The sequence below is a fragment of the Ursus americanus genome, chromosome 15, assembly GCF_024610735.1.
Source record: "Ursus americanus isolate L20-20 chromosome 15, mUrsAme1.1.p, whole genome shotgun sequence".
Lineage (NCBI taxonomy): Eukaryota > Metazoa > Chordata > Mammalia > Carnivora > Ursidae > Ursus > Ursus americanus.
Genome location: NC_142141.1, coordinates 50,253,479 through 50,277,710, shown reverse-complemented (window position 1 = coordinate 50,277,710; position 24,232 = coordinate 50,253,479).

Sequence of the window (24,232 nt, the reverse complement as noted above, 5' to 3'; positions counted from 1 at the left end):
ATCATATTTATTCTCTAAAAAGACCCTTCTGATTATATAGTGGTAATAGATTAGACCAAAGTGTAATTGAGGACCAAAAACAATCCTCAAGAAGCTAGTAAAATAATCCCTAAGAAGGAATATATTGGATTATGCAAGATACCAATAGTGGAGAAAGAGAAACATAGATTTAAAGGGTCATAAAGAATAGAAAATAAACATACTAAATATTTTGGGGGTCTGGAGATGAGTGAGAGAGAGTAGTCAAAGATCAATACTAGTATTTACCATGAGTCAATGAAATAAGGGCTAAAAGAAGGGCGGCAGTTATGACAGACATAGATACATTTTATATAAGCTTACTTAAATGCCTTTGACATATGGAAGTAGAAAAAGCAGAAGATAGATTCTGGAACTCAAGAAGGAGATCTGAAGAGTAGATATAAATTAAGAATCTAAGACAAAGGATAAAGAGACCAAGGTGGAATTTGTAAGGTGAACAAATTTGTAAAAAGTGCTGAGGGTAGATTAATGGTGCATACCAATTTATAATGAAGGCCCTGGCCCATTGACTATCCTTAGAAAGAAACTTGTTGGTTGTGATCTCAGGGCCAAAGTTTTCCTGAAATGTGAAAGCCAAATTTCTATGATTTTAGAAGTGAATGTCAGATCAGAAAGTAAGGCAATGAGTACACAAAATTCTTACTAAATTGTTTGACAAGGTATAGTATCCATGAATTTCAATATTGCAAATGTGTAAATGAAAAAGGTAGATGAATTTGTGTCAATTTTTTGGTGGGTTTTTGCTATGTTTATGTGATTGGAAAAGAAGGCCCAGATAGAATTGCAAGGAAGATGCTTTTGATCTGAAAAAACAAAACAAAAGCAGTTCCTTGTTTCTCATTGTTTTCTAATAGAGACAGAATACATAATTATGGGGTTCTAAATGACCACATGTTCTGTCTATTATTAACTGGGTCCACTGAGTAATACAGTTGAATCTGTGCATCAGGACATCCTCTTCAGGTGCAGTGATATATGAACTTGGACTCTCCTGAATCTTCAGAATCACATCCTAAAACACAAGTTACATGAGCAAGTGGCAGTTACTACTGATCTTTGTCTTCTCTTCGTCCACTTAGACCTTTGGCCTTATTGGAATTCTTGTGACCTGAAGAAGAAAAACAGCACAACTGATTTGTAGAAGATTTTTCATATAATCTGACACCACCCTTATATGGGAAGCAGGTAAGACCACAGTCCCACTGAAGGGGGTGTCTCTCATGATGATAAAGGAAAATCCTAACCATGAGCAGAAAACTTTGAGAAGTGCATCTGGGTGTTTAATTCTTCTGTAAAAGAAAGATGGTAGAGTTAAGTGTTTACACTTAATTGGTGACAGGTTTTGGAAGAAATAAGATTGGAAACCTTTAATATAAAGATCAAAGAAGATCTATGGATGACCTTTATGAATGGGCCAAATGTGATGATATTTGTATAACATGTGAAAGGTCACAAAAGATCAAATACTTCAGGGGAAGTTTTTAATGATTACGGACAAGATGATCTCTCCTATGGATGTTCAGTAGATCCCCCCAACCCCAGCAAATATTAGTTTTTGTTCAGTGGTCTCATGAACTGCGTGACCACAGGGAGCAATTGAGGGTAGTCATGGGTTTGACATCTTGGGCCTCTCCTCACTACCACTGATTTGGCTGTGTCCATTGTTAAATGTCCAGCCTGCCAACTCTCAGTATTAATACTAGCAACCTGTTTCCTTTGAATCAATAACTCAGTGGGGGTTGATTACACTGAAACCTTCCAACAGAGAAAGAAAAGAATAAATTCTTCGGTTGGAACTAGTTGCCTGCCCTGCCTCTGACCTGCTGGCCACACGTCTATTTGTGAATTTCAATGCTTTATTCCATACAATATTGCTGCTGCACTGGTGACTCTTCTTAGAGAAAGTAGAATGTTCACAGAATTCTCTTTTTTTCATGTCCTTCATGACCCCTAAGTACCCAGTCTGATAGAATCTGTAGCTCCAAGACAATGGACTTCCTTTGGAGACTAAGTTATGTGAGAAAATATCTTGGAGGGCCACTGAATACCAAATACACAAATGAAAGATGGCTAGACCATAAACTGTCAAATCACCACCTCTACAGCAACTAGCCCTGGAGACCAAACCACAGTCTTTGCAGCAATCAGCCCAGAATGGTAGAAACTTGGAAAACCACTGCGAACTTCTGTATGTTTTGCCCTCACTTCCAAATCAGGATGAACCAGAAAAAGTCAAGTGTAGCATCCAAACCAATCACTTAAGATATGGTACTTTTAGTTGGCTTGCCTCTAGATTCACCAAGACAGCAACCTTCAGGTAGAGCCCAACGCTTTTTTTCATATAAAGCATTCCACTCTCTTGTCTACTTTTGAATCTCAGCAAACAAATGTGATGATGCCTAAATCTGTCACTACAGTTCTGAAGAGCCTCTGATCTTATTTAAATAGAATTTTTTTTTTTCTCCTGGAGGAGGCACTGAGACATGGTATGCACTGCCTATCACCATGGACCCTAGCCTGTGACCAGACACTTGACTCAGGGAGGTCTTTTGTGAGTTAATGGTCATGGCTTTTAAGTCTGCACTGGTAATACAAATGGAGAGGAGGGACACATTTAAGAGCTACTACTACAATGTTACTTAATGGAAATGAATTAAAAATATTAATGATTGGTGTCAACAAATCTATATCAGATAGGGAATGTAGGAATAAGAATATAGTAAGGAGGGCACGTATTGCATGGTGCACTGGGTGTTATACGCAACTAATGAATCATTGAACTTTACATCAGAAACCAGGGATGTACTGTATGGTGACTAACATAATATAATAAAAAAACATTAAAATTTAAAAAAAGGAATAAGAATAGATTGAGAATTTAAAAGAAAATTTAATGTTTACAGTGCTTACAGATGTTGACCAATGGGCCAGGGCTTAAATAAGAAGTATAAAAACCCTGAAAAGAGGTTTGAGGGTCACCACTGTGTCAGCTTATAGTTGAAGATATGAAAGTAGATAATGTCATTCAGATAATGTCACTCAGAAAATTTGTAGATATAAAAACAGCAAAGGTCTGAGGATCAACCTATGAAACGTGGATGGTAGAAAAGGATTGCATTAAAAAAATAGAAAAAGAACACCTCCATAGAAGAAAGCAGAGTAAATGATGTCACTGAAATCAATGAAACTGATACCTTTGAAAAAAGAGAGAAGGTTGAACTCTGTTAAATGGCACAGGAAGGATTAAGATAAGAATTCAGCAAGCGAGATCACTGATGATATTAGCGAGCACGCATTCATTGGCATGATGGGAATACATGCCAGATTATAATCAGTTGAGGATTGCCCATACCCCGAGAAAGAAGGACCATAAAATGGAACTTATTCTATAAAAAGGTGGGACAAAATTGTAAACAGACTGCATACTTCAAAGAGAATTTTAAGTAATTAACTTATGACCTACCAATAAAATGGTATATTATACAGTTTCAAAAACACATGCTGTATAAGAATATTTATAATGTGAGGTTATGTTAAAATTTATTAATAAGGAGAAAGCAAATGAATAGAGTCAAATATATATTTCCAAGTTCAGAAGGCCAAAATATCTCTGTGATTGTGTTTATCAAAAATATTATTAAGCAGTATTCTATGACAAGAAATGCTTTCTTATATTTATGAAAATAATTTTTGCTTATTTTCAAAACTATGATGAACATGTACTAATTTTTAAAATAGTAATAAAATCAGCAAAACAACATGGGGCGTTTAAAGTCGAGGAAGATAATTATAGTCTTTTTCCTATTTTTAATAGCAAAATATATTCCTATTGAAGTAAAGTTTATATGTAAGTTTTCATGTCGATGTGTTATGACAGCTTTGCAAACTACTCAAAACAGAATGCTGAATATTTGCATCATGCAGGAAATTTCTTTCTCCTGCTGCCTAGTGCATTCCTTACTCCAACCAGAGATAACCAGTTTTTCATCCCTAACATCTTAGATTAATTTTGTCTATTTTTTCCTTTATATAAATGGAATCATAGATTATGCATATTTTTGTCTGCCTTCCTTAGAGCAACATAATTCTTCTGAGGTTCACTTATGCTGTTGTGTATACATGTAGTCCTTCTCTTTTTATTGATGAGCAATATTCCAATATATGAAAATACCAAAATTTGAGTATCTATTCTCCTACTGATGGCTATTTGGTTGGTTTCTAATATCTAGCTTTTTTTTCTTTTTCCAAGTTTTTATTTAAATTCCAGTTAGTTAATATACAGTGTAATATTAGTTTCAGGTGTACAATTTAGTAATTTAACACTTGCATATATCACCTAGTGCTCATGAAAAGAGCACCTTCTTAATCCCCATTACCTATTTCACCCATCCCCCCACCCACCTCCCCTCTGATAATCATCAGTTTGTTCTCCATAGTTAAGAGTCTGTTTCTTGGTTTGACTCACTCTTTTTCATTTGGTTCATTTGTTTTGTCTCTGAAATTCCACATATCATTGAAATCCTATGGTACTCTGACCTATTTTGCTTAGTGTAATACCCTCTAGCTCCATCCCTGTCACCGCAAATGGCAAGATTTCATTCTTTTACATGGTCTAATATTTAGCTATTACAATTAAGGCTGCTATAAATATTCTTGTACAGTAATTTTAGATAAAACATTTTTCAAAGTTGGTATACAATTTGCGCTTCAATCAGCAATGAAAGAATTCAGGAGAGCCCTGTTTTTGTCAACATGTAGTATTGTCAGTTGTTTTGCTTTTAGGCACTGTAGTGTTTTTTAGTTTTTATTTCACTGAAAAATTAATAACGTTGGCAAATTTTCATGTACCCATTGATTGTTTCTGTGTCTTTTTTTGAGTGTCCAAGTTTATCCATGTTTAAGTGGCTATTTGTATATTTATTATGGATTTATAGGAAATATAAAACATATATATGTATACATACACACAACCAATTTCTGGGTTATATGAATTATAAATGTGTTTCCACTGTTTGTAATTTACCTGTTTTCTAAGTGCTGACTTTTCATCAGCAGACACCTTTTATTTTGATGAAACCAATTAGCATATTTTCTTTTATGATTAAATTGTCCTGTATAAAAGTCTTATTTTACCCCGAGTTGTGAAGATAGTTTTTGCTATAGAAGTTTTATGGTTCTAGATTATCTTTTTAGGTCTATGATCCACCTTGGCTTTTATATATTACAAAATTTTAATTTTTATATTAAAAACATTTTAGTACTTTCAAATATTATATGTATTAATATTTATATTAAGTTAGGCAGATCTCAAGGCTATCCACTTTTTCTTATGACCAAACAGCCATTCCAGCACCATTTGTTAAAAAAGATATTTTATTTTCCATTGAATTGCCTTAGTGCCATGGTCCAAAATCAATTGATCATGTAGGCACAGAACTATTTCTGGAATTTCAATACGCTTTCATTTTTCTATTTGTTTCTTTTATCAATATCATGCCCTTCTGATTAATTATTTTGTTAATATAAACCTCCAAATGTTTTTTTAATTTTTTTTTCAGGATTACTTTAGCTATTTTAGATCCTTTGCTTTTTAATCAAGATTTAGAATAAAATAGTTTCAGGGTTGGGGGGATAACTTTCTGACATATTGCTTGGAAATCCATTAAATCTGCAGATAAATCTGAGGAGATACGAAAACATACTATTGAATCCTTAGTATATGAACACTTATCCTCCCATTAGTTTGGGTCCTCTTTAAGTTATGCCTAAACATTGTTTTGTAGTTTGTAGTGTGTACAAACATTAAGTTTGTAGTCTTTAAGTTATGCCTAAGCCTTGTTTTGTAGTTTTGGGTAGTTTTAGTTTTTCATGCAAAGGTCTTGCATATTTTTCAATGGATTTATTACTAGGTACTGGTTGCTTTTGATGGTATTTTTTAATGCTATTATGTGTGTAAACATAAATTATATATATAATACATATATACAAATTGTACATGTAATTAATGGATATAATATCAGGTTACTGTTAAAATAAAAAACAGAGACCAGCCTTGAAAATTTCCTGAGTGAACAAAACCAGTTCAGTCATACAAGCAAACTTAATTCAGCTTATTTTGCAAGACTAGCTTCACCAGGGTCACTTCTTGCTTGTGCCTCTGGAAATCATAACCAGAACTTGAACTATTTCCCAAGATTGATACGAGATACACACTAAACTAACCCTATCATTTATGAAAATTCTAATATAACCAGTCACTGTGAAGAATAAACAGTCACTGCTTTCTCACTACAAAAGCTGCTTTATAATAATATACCCCATATGCTAGTTTGAGTGTTCCTGCTTTGCGAACTGTCTTTCGTTGTGTGCTCATAAACTTTTACTAATTACTACTTCAGTGATCCATTGGTTTTACTTTGTTATTGCTGAACTTCTGGCATTACAATTGTTTCATACAATCTGTATGTGTGCGTATTATGTGTCTAGTAGACTATACGTGAAATACATGTGTGTTATTTAGATTATACACAAAGATTTGCTGACAGAGACACCTACACCTAAAAAAAGCAACATAAACAATAATGTCTTGGGAGAAAACAGGCAAATAAAAACAAGTTGCCTTGAGGAAAGAAGAAAATACTTCAGACGAGAAGAGGCCCTGGAAATAGACCAGATTCTTACACATCTCTGTCAAAGGGAATCCAAGTGTTCTTAGTTTAGGGGACTGTTCATTTTTAAGTTCCTTCCCTGTGTAAAATATTTCACTGAATTTTTGTGTTAACCTACAACACGGGCTTTGGTCTGTAACCATGTCTGATAAACATGATCTGACATCCGGAGCTTAGTCCTGACAGGATTTGATTTATAGCAACTGTCTTTTCTACCCGATGAGCATCCATTTTGCCCAGACCAAGACAACTCAGTAGACACAGGGGTCAGCAAAATTTTCAACTCATTGTTCTTTCTCTCTCTTACATTCTTTCCTCTCCTTTTATTTTTAAAATATGAAATAAAGCTAGCAATATGTGTACACTTAGAGAAAATGATAAAGAAAATATCTCCCTATTTCCATTTTTTTTACATATAGCATTATCAATTATTTCTGCAATAAAAACTGTATATGTATTTTTTTATATTGTCTTTAATTTTTCCTTTCTTGGTGATAATTCTATATGTAAATAAAACTAACTTAACATTCATTGTTTATTTTTTCAGATATATCCCAGTATCTGATACTTAAAATAACCAAAAACATTGCAATGGTAATAGATTATAAACACACACATATATGTATTTATATACATATTATATATTTATATATCTGTATACATATTTATATATACATATATATGTTTATATATAACATTCAACTAATTTTTATCAATCAGAAGATTTTACATAAGGATAAGGAGGGTACATTTATGAAGAAAAATTATGTCTATTTAACTTTAAGAAAAGAATTTAAAACTTTTTTAAAGTGAGGGGTGTCTTCAGTACTATCAAGAAAGTAGCATGATAAAAAGATATTGTCTAAATGAGATACATTTTGAGAATTTGGTCTAATGAATAGATTGGGAAGCAAGTAGCGGTCAGGAAGTATTTCAAAATTTAAATATGAGATGGTGAAAAAATTGTTTCAAAAATCTGGTTACTTTATAAATATCTTCAGAAAAATGAGTGTTGCATTAACAAATTATGCTGGAAAAATACATATGGAGAGTATTTCTTCAGCAGTGAAATATACATGGTAGTAGATGGTCAAAAAATATCATGTTTGGAACAAACATCAAATAAATATCTGAGAGATGTTTTTAAGAAGATTAGAATATATAGACAAAAATAGGAAATGTAAAAGATTAGTGAAGTATATGCAATGAAAGACTGGTAGGAAGACAAGTCAGAGAAAATGTAGGTGTATCAAGATGATACTATGACAGTCAAGGGTCTGGTACTCAAAGCATATGGATTTCCAGAATAAAAGGCATATAGAAAAAGGAAAGATCTAGAGTACACCCTTAGGAAATGAAGAAAATGGAGATAAGAATAGTTACTAAAACCTTCCAGAAAGGGGAAAACATCATGTATGTTTGGGCAGTAGATTTTCATCAAATGTCTCGACACTAGCAGTTGTCCTGAAAAGGAAGTAAAAAATAATGCTGCAAAAATTCTGAGAGAAAAGCGAAATATGAAATCCATACCCTAGCTAACTCATTAATTACAAAGGTAAAGTACAAATATTTTCAAGCATTTGAGATCCCAACAATTTTACCTCCGATAACCTCTTTCTAAGGATATTGTTGAAGGGTATGTGTTCCCTCAAAACCAAACCTATAAAATAAGGACAGTTCCAGGTGGGTGGTGGAGGGAATGTCAGGGATGGGAACTGGGCTGGGTCCAGAATAGAATGGATAGATGTAGGATTCCAGGAGAGATTTCTCCAAGAAGGAAAGGTTGAAGTGTATACTAAAATAATGCCTTACAGAGAATATTGGTAATCAGTAAATAGGAATGAAACAATGAAAAGTGATGAAATTCATAGTGCTAAAGAATGCGACGTGTGTGGGAAAATTTAATCGTTGCATTCTATATGTTAATCTGTGAATAATTACTTGTTACACTAATATACATTGACTTAGTCAAAAATTGATTTACTTCTCTCTCTTAGGATAAGATTTATATGATGTGTGAGGTGAGGGTAAAAACCAGGAGAAAGAGCAAAATATTTTTCTTCCGTAGTTATATTAAAAGAAAATATATAAAAATTAAAAATAAAAATGATTATGTACGTATTGCTTAGAATATGGAAATAAAACCAGTAGAAATAGTTAAAACAGTTGGAAATTGCTTGCCCCGGGATACATCCATCAAGAATGTCAAAAAACGGGAGGAGATTATTGATGGAATAATTAGCATTTTTTACATTAGGTAATGCTGTACTTAGGTAGATATACAAAACTTTAAAGAAAACAAAAATAAAATATTATAGATTTATAATACATACAAGTGAACACTGGACATGGACAAAAGAATATTTTTTTTAATAAGGGAGTACGGAACAAGCAGACATGCCAACACAGTATCAATTTATTTTTTACAAATTAGGATACGTTTTCATTTTGAAATGACAGGCAAGATTTTGAGCCACACCTGAAGCAACCTGGTCTATTACTGGAGCCACTTCTGTTCTGAAATGTCTGTGTACTCTCCTTATTTGACTTTCATTCTCTAAACTGCATCATAGACCTAGAACATGGAGGCATAGCTGTGAGGCATAGCTACTGGAGAACGGAACGAGCGTTCTTCTTCCGTCTGTAAAATACTATTACCTAGTTCACCATGTTTTGAGCAGCTTTGATCTAAGTCATTCTAATTTGTAAGAGAACTGAAGGTTCTTCATCTGCCTTTGTGTTTTCCAGAAGAAAGAGGGTCATTTCAGGAACACTGCTTGCTTGCTTGCTTCCTTCCTTCCTTCTTTTCTTTTTTCTTTTCTTTTTTCTCTTTTCTTTTTTCTTTTCTTTTCTTTCTTTTTTCTTTTCTTTCCCTTTCTTTCTTTCTTTCTTTCTTTCTTTCTTTCTTTCTTTCTTTCTTTCTTTCTTTCTTTCTTTCGATTTTATTTATTTATTTGAGACAGAGAGTGAGTGAGTGAGAGAGAGGAAGCAGGGGGAGAGGGAGAAGAAGACTCCCCGCTGAGCAGGGAGACTGATGTGGGGCTCCATCCCAGGACCCTGGCATCATGACCTGAGCCAAAGACAGACGCTTAACCAACTGAGCCACCCAGGCTCTCTGCTCTTTTTCTTTCTAACCCAACCCCTGATCATGGTGAGTATTCCCTTACCTCATATTTCTCATACATCTCTTCACAACTTGTCTTTCAACATTTTCTGCAAAAGAATAAGCCATTAACACTGATGCAATAACTGGATTAAATCTGATGCAAAACATGTTAATCACACCCATACTCCTACATTAATCTTTGATATTTTTTTAAATGAGTTTTTCTTTTCCTCTCTTTATCAATAGTGATTTGATACATTTTATATGTATTAATGAAGGCATTTAATTATGTAATTTTTAAAGACCAAATACATCTCCCTTTCTGGCTAAATTAGTTGCTGCCAGTACCAAACTGTGTGAGGAGTTTCAAATCAGACTCATCAAATACCATGTCATCTGGTTTTTATTTTATCTCTAAACCTACAGATCTTTTGTTACACAATATAGTGATGGCATTAGAAGGATTTACAGTAATAGGAGAAACCAGTTTTAGTTACTTGCCTTCTAGATTCCAACAGAGCATCTAACCATAGCCATCAAAAATTATACTTGCTCACTTTTATTTGATATTCTGTGTTTACTCACTTAGCAAATTCTCCCGGATATGTCAGTGTCCTCCAATTTACGTTGGTAGTATGTTCTCTTTTAACTTGCCTCAAGTTTTTCGCCTCTTCATATACATAGAGAACTACGGACATCAAAGTATTGCCATTCCCCTTTATCACCTCACCCTTTTTTTTAACTGAATAATGTCTTAGGCATTATGATTTATAGTTCTAAAAATACAATTTTATTGCTGCCAACTGTTAGTACAATGGGTTGAATTACTAAAATAGATTACTTGAATCACAGATGTTACCCAATTGCAAATTTTGCTAATGATATAAAAGTTGTGTCAAATACAAAGCACAGACAAAATATTGTTTTCCTTGAGAAGTGTGAAACCTCTGAGAATTCCCAAAAGTCTCTGTCTCTCACTCTCTTTCCCTCTCTCTCTCTCTCTCTCTCTCTTTTTTTTTTTTTTTTTGCATCAGGACACATTTTGGCTTTATGATAAGAGTAATGTATGTGGAATGTTATCACAAAAGGAGGCTTTTAATGTTGAAACATCTATATTTTATACTCATTAAACACTTAGGTTATCTGCCTACCCCTCAGCCTCTATTCAGCTATATCTCATTAATCTACAAATGCTATGTTTGTTTACAATCTGGATGTATGAGCTATATCCTAACAAATAATTTTATAGATGGAGACTCCCCTTTCTGCTATTAATACCATTAGCATGTTTGCTAGCAGATCTGGTTTTAATGACTTGAATATTTACTTGAAAGTCTCCTCTAGGTTATTATTACTTTTTTTCTCCTGGCTTCTCTAGCAGGAAAGGTATAGCTTCAGAACTAATACTTTATACTTTACTGCCTACAGACCATTTTCTTCTTAGTGTAACGTAATTTGGAAAATGCTTTTAAGTATTCAGAGCATTCATATGGAGTTAGTCCAGTTCTTGGTCTGACTCTCATTCATCAATTGCCAATTATAGACTTATGCTTGAGAGGGAAAATATTATATACTCATTAAGACATGAGCTCTTTAGTCATATGCTCTGGGTTTGAATTCTGGCTCTGACACTGATTACTTACACAACTTCAGGCAATTTCTTAATTTCTCCTACTTTACTTCTCTCATTTGTCATTTGGAGATATTGTTACCACCTAATCCTTAAGGTCAATGGGAATACTCAATGAGTCAACATGAAGGAAGCCCTTAGAAAATGTATGACTTATTTTATAACACCCAAGGCTGATGACCTGTTCTTCCTTCTTTTCCTTCCCGTTGCGAGGTGCCAATTGGGAGTGTCTTCTCCAGACTCTGCCACTGGAAAGTAAAGCTATTTCTCAATAAATGTTAGTTCTCATTAGTTGCTGTACTCCAATGACCTAGACTACCTTGTATCCATTTCATGTACACTGTCCATTTCCACTTGTTCTCAGCTTCTCACTTTTACAATATACCCCTATTATTCCCCCTTTCCCCATTTCTTCTGAAAACCATAGGTCTATCTCTAAATTCATATCCATTTGGAACCAACCAAGTATTTTAATAACATCACCACACCAAAACCTTAAGCTAAACTTAAAGCATTGAGTTTAATTTAATCATTGGATAAAGCTATTTAATGTCAGAGAATTTCTGCATCCCTTAACAATGGATTTACATTTCTCTTTATATTGCTAAGGAGAAATAGCAAGCAATTCAGTCTTACATTTAGAAGCCAAGCTCCTTTCAACTTACATATTCATTCTGGAAGATTGTCAATCTATATTGCAGATAGGCACTAAATTAATTCATTTGGGTCCTGATTCAGCTGTGTTTGTTCAGGCAAAATTTTTGCCTGAAGTTCCATTGACTCTGAGGTCAATAAAATCTTTGCATATATAAATTCTGATGAGTCAGGTCTTGAACAAGTATCTTGCAATTTCTTTCAATGTGATTCCTACTATTGAATAGCCAAATGGTATTTTGTGAAGGATTTCAATTGATTTTGGAAGACAGTTTTCCATTGAGCAGTACCATTGAAATTAAATAAAAGATAATATCTACTCAAACTATTTTTTCAATTATTAACTTACAAATAATAGTGAATTAATTTAGTTAAGAATAAATCATGTGTATTCTGTTACTACCAGTATTTGCATTTTAACGTCTGATGTGTATCATGTTATAAGTAACCACTGCTGAGATCTGTGTTGAATAAATAGTAGTAAATTGAATTATTTACTTGTTGCCTTTTAAAAGATACATAAAATACCATTGACTTGTGATGTGCCATGAAATTTGTGCAAGGTTTGTCTAAGCTCCATTGCAAATATAGAAAGATGAGACAGAGGGTGTTCTAATGAGGATAATGGGAGTCTTTTCCAGTATCCTGTGTGGTATTAAGCCTTAAGCCATATTTAGAACATTCAATACCCTCAGTATACCCAAATTTGATCAAACTCAGAGAATTAATTCAAAGTCATCAGATGTACAAAATAAGAATATCTTTTTAAAAAAAGATTATTTCTTTCTTTATTTGAGAGAGAGTGAGTGAGAGAAAGCACAAGTGGGGTGAAGGGCAGAGGAAGAAGCAGACTCTCCGCTGAGTAGGGAGCCTGATTCAGGACTCATTCCAGGACTCCAGAATCATAACCTGAGTGAAAGGCAGATGCTTAACCGACTGAGCCACCCAGGCACCCACAAAATGAGACTATCAAGTAATAAATCTGAAATAGGTCAAAATATTCCTATTAACTATCCAGAAAAGTAAGTAAAGATAAATTTAATAGGGATCAATTGACCTAGATACAGGGAGGTGAATTGTGTTGAAAGATAGAGTGGTCCCTTTGCGTTTTTTGTGATATATCATAAGAATTGTACTGATCACAAATATATCAATCAGGGAATAGGGAGGCATTGATTTTACACTAAAATATCATCTGATGAGGATTTAATTGCAGAGTCTATTCACAAAGGTATGGATGGTATAGAAGGGACTGTATCGATTAAAACTTGTTTCAAAAAAAAGATAAAGCATGAGAGACTATGGACTATGAGAAACAAACTGAGGGCTTCAGAGGGGAGGAAGGTGGGGGAATGGGATAGACTGGTGATGGGTAGTAAGGAGGGCACGTATTGAATGATGCACTGGGTGTTATACTCAACTAATGAATCATTGAACTTTACATCAGAAACCAGGGATGTACTGTATGGTGACTAACATAATATAATAATAAAAAAAAAAACATTAAAAAAAAAAAAAAAGCTCTCCAAGACTGTGTTTTAAACCAACCATTCACATAGCTCAAAATTCTGTGGTTTTGTAATTGGGGTGCTCAGCTTGGTGATTCTTCTGGTTTTATCATTCCAACTCATTCATCTGTGGTTACTTTCCACAGCTTGGCAAGTGGCCATCCAGTATAGGGCGGCTCAGACAGGCTCAGCTCTGTCCATATGATCTCTCATTCACTATTAGGCAGGCCTGAGCACATTCTCATGGTAGCTGGACAGGGCAGCCAGACAGACAGCAGAAGGACTTTTGAGACCTAAACTGCTGTGATCACAAAGACAGCATGGTACTGGCACAAAAACAGACACATAGACCAATGGAACAGAATAGAGAACCCAGAAATGGACCCTCACCTCTTTGGGCAACTAATCTTTGATAAAGCAGGAAAAAACATCCAGTGGAAAAAAGACAGCCTCTTCAATAAATGGTGCTGGGAAAATTGGACAGCTAAATGCAAAAGAATGAAACTTGACCACTCTCTCACAACATACACAAAGATAAACTCCAAATGGATGAAAGACCTCGATGTGAGACAGGAATCCATCAAAATTCTAGAGGAGAACATAGGCAGCAACCTCTACGACATCGGCCACAGCAACCTTTTTCATGACACATCTCCAAAGGCAAGAGAAACGAAAGAAAAAATGAACTTGTGGGACTTCATCAAGATAAAAAGCTTCTGCACAGCCAAGGAAACAGTCAAAAAAACTAAGAGGCAGCCCACGGAATGGGAGAATATATTTGCAAATGACACTACAGATAAAAGACTGGTATCCAAGATCTACAAAGAACTTCTCAAACTCAATACGTGAGAAACAAATAAACAAATCATTAAATGGGCAGAAGATATGAACAGACACTTTTCCAATGAAGACATACAAATGGCTAACAGACACATGAAAAAATGGTCAAAATCATTAGCCATCAGGAGAATTCAAATCAAAACCACACTGAGATACCACCTTACACCAGTTAGAATGGCAGAAATTGACAAGGCAAGGAACAACAATTGTTGGAGAGGATGTGGAGAAAGGGGATCCCTCCTACATTGTTGGTGGGAATGCAAGTTGGTACAGCCACTCTGGAAAACAGTGTGGAGGTCCCTGAAAAAGTTAAAAATTGAGCTACCCTATGACCCAGCAATTACACTACTGGGTATTTACCCCAAAGATACAGATGTAGTGAAGAGAAGGGCCATATGCACCCCAATGTTCATAGCAGCATTGTCCATAATAGCTAAATCGTGGAAGGAGCCGAGATGCCCTTCAACAGATGACTGGATTAAGAAGCCGTGGTCCATATATACAATGGAATATTACTCAGCTATCAAAAAGAATGATTTCTCAACATTTGCTGCATCAAGGACGGCACTGGAAGAGATAATGCTGAGTGAAATAAACATAGAAAGACAATTATCATATGGTTTCTCTCATCTATAGAACATAAGAACTGGGAAGATCGGTAGGAGAAGAAAGGGATAAAGATAGGGGGGGTAATCTGAGAAAGATGGTTCCTTTTAAACTTTCTTTACTAGACAAATTTTCTTTTAAGAATAGTAAAGGCAAGGGTGCCTGGGTGGCTCATTTGGTAAAGTGTCTGACTCTTGATTTCAGCTCAGGTCATGATCCCAGGATCATGAGATCAAGCCCTGCATGGTGCTGCATGCTCATTATGGAGTCTGCTTGAGATTCTCTCTCTCCCTCACTTCTGCCCCTCCCCCTACTCATGCTCTGTCTCTCTAAATCAATCAATCAATCAATCAGTCAATCAAATCTTTAAAAAAAATATTAAGGGCATGTATGCTTCCTAGGTTCTCTTTGATAGATAAAGTGATTTCTAAATAGTCTTAAGGGTGTCCCTAACATGGTCTCCAAAATGGATCCTAAGAATGTTAAGGAGGTTGCCCTCAGCACCAGAATTCACAGACCAATATAGAGAGGAACCCATTCATAAAGATTTAAGGATTTGACTTTGTGTTTAAAAGACCCTACTACCAAAAGATCGATAGGAACCCAGTTTTAAAGAGAATTTTAGTAACAGAAGCACCATTATCTTGGATCAAAGACAAAGAGTGGTCAAAATCAAAAGCAAGCTTGGGGATCCACAACCTTCTGCAAGTAAGAAGGCTGAGAGAACTACCTAGGTATAAATATAGGACATTTCTTGTTGAAGGAAGAGTGAGTCAGAGTGTAAAATAAAAGCTCAAAGAACAAAAGTTAGAGCCACGAAGAAAATTCCCAGAAAACAAGGCTAGCCTCTAGTCAAGAACTTTTCTTCAAAGTTATTTTTTACCTGTACCACCATGAATGTTGGAAAGGAGACAGCTTTATCACTTGTCTCTTTCATTCACAAAACTTCAGACTGAGAGGATTCATATTTGAGTGAAGATTTGCCCACAACAGGGTCTGATTTAAATTTCAAAATTCTGGACTTCTAGTTGATGCTGTAATAGAGCCTTAATCCATTTGGGCTGCTATAACAAAATCGTGGACTGAATGGTTTATAAAAAACAAACATTAATTCCTCATAGTTCTGGAAGATAGGAAGTCCAAGATTAAGGCACCAGCAAATTTGGTGTCTGGTAAGAGACCACATTCTGGTTCATAGATTATCATCTTTTTGCTGTGTCCTCACATGGCAGAAGGGGCTAGGGAGCTCTGTAGAGTTTCTTTTATAAAAACACTAATCCCATTTATGGGGGCTTCATCCTGCAAATTCTCACACTTAAAACAATTACATTGGGCATCAATCATTAGGGTTCAACACACAAATATGGGGGTCAAAAAAGTGCAGATGGAGACAATCAAACCATAGAAAATAGGATGAGAGTTTAGGGGACTTGGGAGATGGGGAGACTATATTGTACCTGAGAGTGAAAAGAATTGCTATGGCCAGAAGGGAAGCTATGGAAGATTATGTTTTCCATGGATACCCATATCACATGCTCTTTGCCACCTTTCCTGTCAAGAGATGGACTCTCTGTACTAGCCTTTTGAATCTGTCTGGCTCCTGTCAGTCTTTTACCAGCAAGTGCTTTGCCAGTCCTGCACATAACCTTAATGTGAGCATCTAATCCCTTTTCTGTTGAACATAGCAAGCATGCTCTGAGTAGTCCAAGCCATACAGCGAGACCCCAGGTAGATACTTGGCTTGACAGTTTCTTTATTGTTCCCCAATATCAGCTAGCCTCAACTGCAAGCCAGGTCAATGAGCCATTTTGGATTTTCCAGCATAATTGAACCCCTAAATGAATTTTAGTGCTGGAGCTATATACTCATGAAATAAAATAATATTTTTTAAAAGGATACAGCCAAACCAAAGAAGATCTAATAACTCTTGTAATGATTATTTACTTTTCATGTTTCTTGAAATAAAATGGAAGATTTTTTATTAGGAGAATGGAATGAACAAACTCCTTATGGAAAATAACACCATGAGTGATAAGGATGGTGAATTTCTTCACTTTGAACCAGAAATGGATAATGATGGTACGAAGTCAAAGGCCTGATTGTTGGGGGGTAAAGACTGGAATCCAGCTTCTATCAGTGTCAATGAGTACCGTAATAAAAGTAAAGACATTTTTCTAAAATGAAGAACAAGAATCATTGGATTAACACTTCCTTGAAATGTCTGTTAAAATGCAGTTTTCTGAGTCCCCTTGTGGAAATATATCTGCAGAGTACCTACTGGTCATTGTCTGTGAGATTTGAAAACCACTGACACAGGGGATGTAGAAGAGAAATAAAGTTTAAAATGCAAGTATTGTGTTCATTTTCAGACTTCTCGAATTTAAGCTGAAAGTCAAAAGTGAAGGCCTAGAGTTTTAGAAGGATGCCAGAACTGTATATCAGCATTTGGAGGATGACATACTCAATATATGTATCAAAATATTAGACATGTCCTTGAAGTAAAGTGTTCTTTCCCTTCAGTCTTGCTTTGCTTTTTCAATTTGATAAATGTTTAAAATTGGAGAAGCAATTTTATTCTCCTGTATGTACTTCATAAAGGAAATTTTGTTTTGGGCTTAATTATGACACTAAACTATTTCTCTCTTCTAATTATAGATCTCAAAATATCATGGATAATTTATTCATTTGTGGTTTAAAAAATGTTAGAAAGTAGAAATTAAGGGTTAAAGCAACAATAATGGAAACTTTCAGAACATGTTTTCTTGGCACGGTTTTATAACTGCCAAGAAACTGGGAAACTGCAATGGTACACAAAAAAAGAGAGGAGAAGAAATAGAAAGAGAATGAATTTAACTTTGTTTATTCTCTCAATCAGGCAAAAAGCTCAATACCACTGTGCTGGGAATTCACTTGTTTTCTGAGAATTTAGGGAAAAGGAGAGGCCCGTGGAGGACAATATAAATCCATACCATTTTGACAATTATTTCCATTTCTAGGTATGCAGCACAGACAACGGTGGGCTATTAAAGGTGCAGGGTTTTGTTTTTTTTTTTTTTTTGCTTTCTTTTTTTAAGAATAATGTTACACACATATTCACATATGTGTGTGCACGAGAATCTGTCAATTTCATAATCATTGGCAATTTAACATTTAATAGTTATTAAGGGTTTAGAGTGACATATTCATTTGCAAACAAAATTTGTATTTGTACTTATATCTACTGTTAATTTACCAAACAAAATAGATGGCAATCAATTATTTGACTATGCAAAAATATCTAGGAATCAGAAGTCCAGCCCAGAGCATATATCTTTTAAATATATATTTAAGGGCATGCTTATATATTAAAAGCAAAGATATAAGAAGTAATGATTCATTGCAAACACAAGGTGTTATTATCAAGAAAATGTCCCAAGCTATATAGACAAATTTCAGTCAGAAACTGGAAAATGTAAATAAAAGAGCTTCAAAAAAATAAAATTATCATAATTCAGGTCAAAAAAATAAAAACACGGGGCGCCTGGGTGGCACAGCAGTTAAGCGTCTGCCTTCGGCTCAGGGCGTGATCCCGGCGTTATGGGATCGAGCCCCACATCAGGCTCTTCCGCTATGAGCCTGCTTCTTCCTCTCCCACTCCCCTTGCTTGTGTTCCCTCTCTCGCTGGCTGTCTATATCTCTATTGAATAAATAAATAAAATCTTAAAAAAAAAAAACAAAAAAAAAATAAAAACACATTTACATTTCTCAAATTATTTCTCTTCCTATTTTCTTAATCCTCAAATTACTTTGGCTGTAATCTACAGAATCTTAATAGGCTACTTATTCTCTTTATTATTTATTGGTATATCTATTAGTAAGAATGATGTTGAGAGAAAGCATATCTTATTTTAAAAATTTTTCTACTTCTTTCACAATGGGCAAAATTTTTTTTTCTAGGTCCCACTAGAATTAAAAAAAAAAAAAAATATGCTTGTCCCAGAAAAGAATGTCAAACTTAGGCAAGCCCAAAAACATTTAGTTATTTCAGGAAGTGAGGATTCAAAAAATAATTCTAAATGTGTATGCAATTTTCAAAAACTATTGAGAGTAAATATTTGATGTTTGTAGATTCCACTTTTAGGCAAAATAAATTGTTGTCTATGTTCTTAATGTGGTCCAATTTAGTGTTTTAAAACATTTAAATCCATAGTGGTTTTAAGATATTTTTTGGTAAATATTTTGATGAATACCATAGAATAAATGATTACCTTTACCACTATTAACCAATTAAAGGAAATTTTTTTTTACTTAAAAAATATGTTATCTGTTACTGCTTTAAAATCTGCCTTTATCAGACACTCAACATATGAAATAATTTTGTTTCTAAATGAAATATTTTATTTCACTAATATGTTTCCCTTTTCTTATGTCAGGATTATCCTTTTTCTCGTCGTGTCTCTGTACATGTAAGTCAGTGTTAATCACATTTTAAAAATCACTTAATTAAAAATTACCTGGTTTTGTTTAACTTAAAAGTATATTTTATTTTTAGAGCACTTTTAGATTGGGACCATTTAAGTGGAAAATATATCCTATATACCCTTCCCCCCACTCACACACAGCTCCCCACTATCAACATCCCAGCACCATCGTGGTACCTTTGTTACAATCAGTGAATCTACATTGAAGCCTCATTACCACACCAATTTCATTTACGGGAGGTTCATTATTTATATTTTATATTGTATAGGTTTTTTTTTATTCTGAAGTTTTGACAAAAGTACAATGACATATATCTGCCATTATAATATCATACAGAATAGTTTCACTGCCCTAAAAATCCTCTGTTCTGTGCCCATGCTCCCTTCCTCCTTCCTAACACCTGAAAACCACTGATCGTTTTCCTGTATTCATAGTTTTGCCTTTTCCAGAAATGTCTTATGGTTGAAATCATGCAGTATGTGGCTGTTTCAGATTCACTTCTTTTGCTTAATAATATGCATTTAAGATTCCTCCATGTCTTTTCATGTCTTGATAGCTGATTTCTTTTTAACACTCAATAACATTCCACACTTCATCCATCCATTCAAATACTGGAAGACATTTTGGTGGCTTCCAAGTTTTGGCAATTATGAATAAAGTTTCTCTAAACATCAGTGTGCAGGTTTTTGTGCGGACATATGTTTTCAACTCCTTTGGGTAAATCCCAATGAGCAGAATGCTGAATAATAAGGCACCACCTGTTTCGTCTTTTTTTTTTTTTTTTTTAAAGAAAGCTTCAAACTGTCTTCCAAAGTGACTAACCATTTTGCGTTCCACCAGCAATGACTGAAAGTTGTTCTTATTCCTCATCCTTGTCAGGATTTGTTGTTGTCAGTGTTCTGGATTTTGGCCATTCTAATAGGTGTGTAGTGGTCTCTTGTTTGTTGTTGTTGTTGATATTGTCGGTTTGCAATTCCCTAATGACATATAATGCAGAGCATATTTTCATATGCTTGTCATCTGTATATCTTCTTTGGAGACCTGTTTGTTAAGGTCTTTGGCCCATTTTTAATTGGGTTGTTTGTTTTCTTATTGTTGAGTTTTAAGGGTTCTTTATCTAGATTGGGTAATAGTACTTTATCAGATACGGCAATTGCAAATATATTCTCCCACTCCGTGACTTGTCTTCTCATTCTCTTGACAATACATATTTATTAGAGCAGAAGTTTTTAATTTTAATGAAGTCCAGTGTATCAATTTCATCTTCCATGGATCTTCCCTTTGGTGCTATATCTGAAAAGCCACTGACAAATCCAAGGTCCTCTAGATTTTCTCCGGTGTTATCTACTATGAGTTCCACAGTTTCACATTTGATATTTAGGTCTTTGGTTCATTTTTGTGGAAGGTGGAAGGTCTGTGGCTAGATTCATTTTTATTTGCATGAGGATGTCCAGTTGTTCCAGCACCATTTGGTGAAAAGATTAACTTTCTCATTGTACTGCCTTTGATCCATTATCAAAAGTCTATTTCTGGGCTCTCTCTTCTGTTGCAATGATCTACTTGTCTATTCTTTCACAAATACCCCACTATCTTCATTACTGCCCCTTTATAGTAAGACTTGTAGTTGGGTAGTGTCAATTCTCTGACTTTGTTTTCTTCCTTCATTATTGTGTTGGCTATTCTGGATCTTCTTCCTCTCTGTATTAACTTGATAATCATTTTATCAATATCAACAAAAATAGCTTGCTGAGATTTTGATTAGAATTGCATTGGTTCTATAGATCAAGTTGGGAAGAACTGACATCTCGCAAATTATTTTTTTTCAGATGAAATTTAGAATTATTTTTACTTTCCCTGCCTCCTGTTAGGATTTAAAATGTAATCACACACCTCTGTATGGCGTTTTGAGAAGGATATGCTTCTTTTCAGTTTGTCTAACTATTCAAGACCTTGGCTGCCTCTTAATTTTTCCAAATACTCCTTTGTGTTTAAAAAAAACGTTGCCATTGTATTCACAAAAATCCTGTTAAATTCATGTTACTTTTCTAACTGTGATATTATTTTAGGAATTGATAAGTACTTTATATATCGTCTATCATTTTCTGCATTCTTAAATAGCATACATAATACAGGAGCATTTCTTAAAATGTTTGAATATATGTATTAAACATTTTATCTCCTGAGTCTTTTAGAGATTTTCTGCCGCTGTTTTGTGTTTTATATACCTGCCTTATCTATTTGGGATACCAGGTGTATGTAGATTAATAGGCAGCTCATATAAGATATTAGCTTTTCCAGATCATAGATGTGATAGATGTCAACAGCGCCAGCAGATGAGATTGAGTGGGCCTGAATCGAGCTGCATCTCCCCCGGGAAGAAGTCTTCCCACGTTCTGCAGCTCTGCTTGCTTCGAACAGTGCTCTTGAGAAGCCTTCAAGGCCTCACACCAGCAAGCACTTTTCAGAACCATGAAACCTTATGTGTATGTGAATCCTCTAGTTTCCAGCAGTGATCTTGGTTCCCCACAAAACAGAACTCTGCTCATGGGTTGGGGCTGTAACCGGAGACCATGCCGTGTTGTCATTGTATGTGTGTTTATAGGCAGTCGCTTTGCTTTTGCATCCACACTTAGCCATGTCTTGGTTAGGGGCCCTTGGGAAGCTTACTATATATCTTTGTGTTTAGGTTTCTTCTTCTTTAAAATGGTATGTAATTGCATTAATAAATGAAAACCACTTAATACAGCATTTGCCAACTATCAGGCACTGTAAGCATTTACTGCTATGATCATCTCACCTGTTGAGTCCAATCCAAGACTTGGAGTTGAGTGACGAAGGGAAGAATAGAACCGGGGAGGTGAGATACAAAATGATCTTTCATAGAAAAATTAGATGAAACTGAAACTTCTCATTTGCTTAGTTTTCATGTAAGAAATATGCCAACATGTATAGAATTCTCTGATACCTTTGTCTCAACAATTATTTTAGTTATTCATGCTAAGAACATAGCCTAGCTGAAAATATTCATGATGTTAATTATAAAAATAAAGCATGTTTTCAACAATAGGGAAATAGTTAAGCCAATTGTTGCATACCATAACATGGAATCCCCAGTGAAATTTAGAAATGATGTGTCAAATATTATTTAATAACAGAACATATTGATATTATAATGTTACATATATAAATTATAAGAATTAAAAGAAATGTTTTGCATTAAACCCGCTTAAAATATTAATGAATGTGGAGATATATGGTAAAGAAAAAAATGGTGCAAGTTATTTTAGAAAATTCTTTTTAAGCCCTTTCTCATAGGCTGGAAATCCTGTCATTCAGGACACATTTGATGGCTTTTCCTCAGTCTCTTTGAAAATGCTGGGACTAAGAAATCACAACTGTTCCTCATTATTATTTTCAGATAAGTCCTAGAAAGATCCATGTGTAACGTTCTTCAATATGTGAATCTCAAATTATTGTAATAAATTGAACATGAAATGCTTTTATTGTTCTGTGAGAAATCACCGTATAAAAATTATGCTAGCTTGCTGTTGAATGCTGATTCCAAATAACACGGAGGTGCTGCTTATTTAATCTTCTGCAAATGGGTAATGGAGTTATGATTGATTCTGATCACTGCCAATCACTTTTCCTTTAGAGAGGCTGTGAGAAGGTTGGAACACATACAAATGTGGCCGTTGATGGGCGGTTACCGGCAAATGCTTTGTGTCTACCGTATGAACTGTTGGGAGAGAGGGTCGCTTCTGATTTGACAGAAGGATAACTCAGTCTCAAAGAGAGGATGGAAGTCTCATAGACAAAGGCCTGAAACCACTGAAGCAGTACCTCATGTGATGACAGGGTGTTTTATGTAGGAATACTCAGTACAATAGCACTAAATGTCCCAGGGTCTCTTTAGTCTTGAAATCTCTGACTCACCACTTACGTTAAATGAACTAAAATTGGTCCTAGCTGGGAGAAGGCAGTCATTCGCAAATGTGGACTAGGTTAGCTTCAGTTATATGTGAGTGCTATGACCATGAGCGTCTTCATTTTCTACAATCTGAGGTCCTTCTTTGTACTTCCCGCCACTGACTACTTCGTATTTACTGTGAATTGACAGATTATATAAAAAATTACAGGACATCAAGGTTTGTTCCTAGCTCTGTCATTAAAACAACCACCAATTTCTCCCCAATGTGCTTTTAGAGATTATACCCCAAATTTCAATGCACCACTGATAATTACCATCTCTATGTTTTCTTCTATTTTGTTTTATTTTTTAAAGAGGAAATGTCAGGGGTGCCTGGATGGCTCAGTCAGTTAAGCATCTGTCTTCAGTTCAGGTCATGATCCCAGGGTCCTGGGATGGAGTCCTGCAGTGGGCTCCCTGCTCAGCAGGGAGTCTGCTTCTCCCGCTCCCTCTACCCTTTTCCCCCCGGCTTGTTCTCTCTCTCTCTCTCTCTCAAATAAATAAATAAAATCTTTAAAAATAAATAAATGAAGAGGAAATTTCAGTGCCAAAACCAAGGCTGGAGAGAGTGCCCAGCCTCTGTGGATAACGGCTTCTGAGTGAGTACAAACTCTCCTTGTGTCAGGAGCTCCCTGTTGTTCTAAACCTAGATGCCAGCCCACTCTTAGCCTAGAGGGGGATCCACGCAGTTCCCCTGTCCCATCTCTCCTCAGAGGGGCCTGTCACTCTTTAGAATTCAGTTTATTT